The 5,395-nt window shown below is 35.4% G+C and overlaps 1 pseudogene; it reads left to right on the forward strand.

The window, feature by feature from the left end:
• The first annotated feature begins 1,229 nt into the window (after nucleotides 1-1,229).
• LOC120200208 lies at nucleotides 1,230-2,553 on the forward strand (annotated as a pseudogene).
• The last annotated feature ends 2,842 nt before the right edge of the window (nucleotides 2,554-5,395 follow it).

Genomic DNA, 5,395 nt, shown 5'->3' on the forward strand with positions numbered 1-5,395 from the left:
TTTTGGGCGATTTTCTCTTTTAATAAAACAAATAAACTTAATTATATCTCTTTTACTTATTTTTCTAAACCAGAACTAGTAATACTAATCTCTTTTCATTTTTTTTTTCCTATAGCTCCTTGTTACAAAAATTTGGAGGCATGATGATGATAGTTAAGAAGAAGAGGTAAGGGTAGCAGCGGTAGCTTAGAAAGTTTGGTAAGAGAAGCAACAGTGAAGATGGTAGCTGGGTTTCTCGTTAATATCAACAATAAAGAGATGAATATGACGATTTTCGAGATTCGAATTCTAAAAATATTAAACAATTTTAACAAATTATGTTTGGTTGAATCTGATACAAACTCATTTTATTGAAGTTGTAGTTTAAAGACTAACACCCATGAAAACTCAACGGTTGCTCTTTGAATCTTTGGAAGCATTTGAAAAGGCGAAGGTATTAATAGTGGAAAATGAAGGGTTGGATATTGGATTCGATGAATTGAAGCTCAACAACAGGCGATGGTCAAATTTAAACAAAATCAAAACAAAAGGTAATATGGTTCCGTCCGACAACATGGGACCCGGGTGCTATATTTCATTGGCTAAAGCGTTCATACACGTGTAATAAACAAAGCGCCATTGATGGACCCATCGCGTAGCTGAATCTCATATCTCTTACGCTTGGGGTTTTAATTTCCTTATTTTGGGTCGGTTACTGACTGATTTCCCATCTGTTTATGGATTTAACCTTTCGGCTTCTTCACGCCATTCTTTACCCAGTTCATCCTAACTTTCCGTAGCATGTAAGTTCAAGATTCTTCCTTTTTGTTTTTGTTCTTTCTTGTTTAATTTGATCATATGCTTATTTCCCCCTGATATTTGCTTGTTCTAAAACTCATACCATTCCAATTTAAAGATCTGAATTGATTCTTATGTCAGATAGGGTCACAGTTAAAGATCAATTTTTCAAATCAGTATACCTTTCTTGGTTTTTAATCGCTAAATAGAGGCATTTATTGTCATTTTTGTGGAACATGCCCATCTTGCATATAACTGTATATTTTTTACTTTTGAGAAATTTGTCATTAGTTTTTATCTTGTTTTGTTATTATTTCTTTTATCATGAAGCTAATTAGTTGGATTCGGCTGCCTAATTCTAATGCCAAAAGCAGTGTCAAGAGAATACCAATGGTAAAAGAGACAGCCTATTATGATGTATTGGGTGTCGATGTTGATGCATCCGCAGCTGAAATCAAGAAGGCTTATTACCTCAAAGTAAGCTTCTAATTTAATCCCCACCATGTTGAGATTTTTTGAAATATGTATGATCTCAGAATCACATATGAGATTGCTGCTGTAATTTAAGGGGAAAAGACTTTACCTTTCCTAACAAGAACTAGGGTTGGATTTGTTCTTGGAAAGTAGTTTCCGCCTTTCCTGTTTGAATGAGTTTGCAGTGGATGTGTGGTTGAAACTGTAACAAGAATAAGAGAAGTTAATGAAATATGCTATTATTATTGTTGTTATCATTATCATCATCTGTTTCTTATGCTGTTTTTTCAGGCAAGGTTTGTTCACCCGATAAAAATCCTGGAGACCCAAAAGCTGCTGAAAATTTTCAGGTAAGCTATCGGATTTAACACTTTTGAAGATTTTCCACCTTTTAATTATGCTTTTAAATTCAGTTTTGTACTTAATTGAAAAATCTCCTAAAACAAAGTCAGCAGACACCATTAGAAATGGTATCCTTGGTTCTGCGGCTGTCGTTTAACTACTTTAAAGAAGTATGTGTATTGAATTTGTATTTTCGTGTTTCTCAAGTTAGCTTAACTGGTCTAATTGAAAACCATAGTAATGAAAACATGTTTCCCACCTATAATGTATTTTTTTATTACTTATTGTTTGATATATGTGAAGGCACTTGGTGAGGCTTATCAAGTTCTAAGTGATCCTGAAAAGCGTGAAGCATACGACAAACATGGAAAGGGAGGTGTACAACCGTAAGTTCTCTTTTAAGTAAGATTCTCAAAGTTTTGTTTTTCGACAAAAAAAAATGCTAGAAAGTGATACTCTCTAATTTACAAGCAAGCAGAGTTTGCTTTTTTTTTCTGTGACAGGGGCTCCATGTTAGACCCTTCAGCTGTGTTTGGGATGGTTTCGGAAGTGATTTTTTTGAAGAATATGTTGGTGAACTAGCACTAGCTTCTTGGCATCTGTTGAAATTGAAATCGGAGATGATTCACTTGATAAGGAAGCTCGTATGCAGAAACTTCAGGAAAAGATGAAAGTAATTATTTTCAGAAGTTTATTTCTCCTCTTAAATGTTTGTCTTTCAGTTAGTCTTATTGGCATTTTCCGTTTACGATGCAGACAATTCAAAAAGAAAGGGAAGAAAAGCTCATCACATTACTGAAAATTCGCCTTGAGCCATTTGTTGAAGGTCAAACTTTAGAGTTCATTAAATGGGCAAATTCAGAAGCAAGGCGACTTTCAAAAGCTGGTAAGCATTTTTGTTTGTTCTCCTAAATTAATACTATTGGAAAAGGTTATTTGCTGTGCAATCTGCCAATCCTAAATTAATCCCAGCCTTAGATTTAAACCCTGGAGGTAACTAATAATCCTATCTTAAGATTTAAACCCTAAAATATCTTATAATTCTAACCCCAATAATATGTGTATGATTAGTAAATGTTACTAAAAAAAATTGTTAATTTCTGTATGTTAGTAGTAGTCAGTAGTTAAATTGTTCTCTAAGTCATATCTCACCTAAAGTGTAAATAGTTCATCTTACTTATCTAGGGTAAAGATAGAGGACTAATAGACAAGTTTTATTCCCAATATGTCTCTATTGGGAATGAGGAAAACATGGTTATGTCATGGTTGATCGAGTCCATGATCCCGAAGATAGGAGAGAATTTCCTCTTTACGATACAATATATGAAATATGGACAACAATCAAGGAAATATATTCTAGCATAGACAACATAGCCGAACTATTCGCCATTGAGAGCAAAATCAATGATCTCCAGCTGGATGACATGAGTGTAACTTAGTACTTTGACACCATGATTAGGTATTGGCAGGAACTTGTTTGAAAATAATGATTGAAAGTGTATTGATGAAGCAGCCTTACACAAGAACTCACGGCCCATAAGAGAGTATTCTGTTCTGTTTGGTCTAAACAAGAAACTTGACAAGGTGAGGGGGACAATTCTAAGCACAAAGATCCTGTCATCCATTAGAGAATCTTTTCTAAGTTTCGCAGAAGGAGATGATGATGACGACTCCAGCAACCACTGATAGTTTTGCCTTGTACACACACTCCTCAAATCCATGCAATAAACAAAACAAGGGAAACCGTGGTGTGATTATTGCAAAAACCTAGACATTTGAAGGAGCAATGTTGGAAATTACATGGCAAACCAGCAGACTGGAAGCCAAATAGAAAAACTCTTCAGCAGAGAACAAGTTGAAGAATCATAATAGACGATGTTTGGTCAGCTGAAAACATCAAATGATCAAAATTGCAATTTACAGTTCACCAAGGTAGTGTTTTTTTTTTGTTTGTAATATTGCTGTAAAAACCTTCATCACTTAGATTGTAGACTCTAGGGCATCTGATCATATGACAAGTGACATCAAATTGTTTTAAGACTTCAGAAGATAAAATTCACTCCAGTATAAAAACAACAGATGGATCTCTCCAAAGCACGAATCAACTTACTAAAGACTTCGTTATTAATTAGGGTTGATCTAGGTGAAGAGAGGGAAATGAAGTAGAGGAAGATAAGTTAGTGTAAGTGAGGGAGCAGGAAAGAGAGGACCAGTCCTCATCTCAGTCGTGGTTGACAGGTATTTATAGTGGTAATAGTTGATGGTGTCAAGCATAGGGTTATTATGACTACTCGTAGGTCGGTAGGCTAAATATATGTTTGTGAGATCTTGAATTTTGCTCTGGTAGATCACGTGGGCCTGTCAGAGGTCTGTTCATGCATTGTAGCTGGCTCAAAGGCAATGATATTCCTGTGCCCGGAGGGTATAAATTCCTTGGAGGCTCTAGTAAGCAAAAGAGTATCTGGAGGCCTCGACTGAGTGAGAGCTGGTAGTCTCCGAAGGTGACCTCCGGAGGTATAACAAGTCTCAACTAATTACAAGGTATGTAAGTTAAGCAAATCCTTGTATGCCTTGAAGCAGTTACCAAGGGCTTGGTTCGACAGATTCACAGAGGTTGTTATCAAACATGAATACAAACATTGTTAATCTGATCACATTGTTTGTAAAATGCCTCTAGAAAAGAAGAATAATTTTCTCATATTTTATATGGATGATATAATCATCAAAAGAGATGATACAGGAGAAATTAGCATATTAAAGGGACTGTTAGCAACTAAATTTGAGACTAAGGACTTCTGTTGTCTTAGATACTTCTTGGGACTGTTAGAAACTAAATTTGAGACTAAGGACTTTGGTTGTCTTAAATACTTCTTGGGACAGGTAGTTGCAAGATCACCGACTAGAGTTGTAATCAATCAGAGAAAATACATACTATATCTACTTTCTGAAATTAGTATGACATGATGCAAACCAGCCGAGACTCCAATGGACTCTAACATAAAATTTAGGAAAAATGACATGGGAGTTCCAATGAACAAGGAACGATACCAAAGAATGGTTGGGAAATTAATCTACTTGTCTCGTACCAGATCAGATATAGCTTTTCAGTAAGTGTGTCAGTCAAACACATTAATGATCCAAGAGAAGAACACCTTGAAGCGATAAATAGAATTTTAAGATACCTCAAAATGACTCCCGAATATGGTTTAATCTTTTGGAAAAACAAAAATAGAAAGTTTGAAGTTTTTTCTGATGCTAGTTGGGCTGGAGAGTTGACCGATATAAGGTCTATAAGTAGGTATTGTTCGTTTGTATGGGGGAGTCTAATCGCATGAAGCAAAAGCAGTCGGTTGTGTACAGAAACAGTTCAGAGGCAAAATGTAAAGCGCTAGCCCTTGAAATATTTGAGGGGATGTGGATACAAGGCTGCTAACAGAACTGGAGGTAAATTGCAGTGAGCAATTTGAATTGCAAAGTGACAGCCAATCACCTATCAGTATTGCTAAAAACCCTGTCCACCATGAAAGAATCAAACACATCAATAGACAAGCATTTCATCTCTGAAAAGATTAACAATGTTCTGTAAAAATCAACTTTGTTCCTATAGAAGCAACTAGTCGATGTTCTCACCAAGGCCCTTCCTAGAGTCACCTTTGATGAGTTCACATCTATGATGAGACTACAATGTATATCTTACTTAATTTCTATATGTTAGTAGTAGTAGTAGTTAGTATTTAAATTGTATTCCAAGTCTTATCTCATCTAAAGTGTAAATAGTTTCGTCTTATCTCATCTAAGGTAA

Source organism: Hibiscus syriacus, unplaced genomic scaffold (genome assembly GCF_006381635.1).
Source record: "Hibiscus syriacus cultivar Baekdansim isolate YM2019G1 unplaced genomic scaffold, ASM638163v2 tig00000340_pilon, whole genome shotgun sequence".
NCBI lineage: Eukaryota > Viridiplantae > Streptophyta > Magnoliopsida > Malvales > Malvaceae > Hibiscus > Hibiscus syriacus.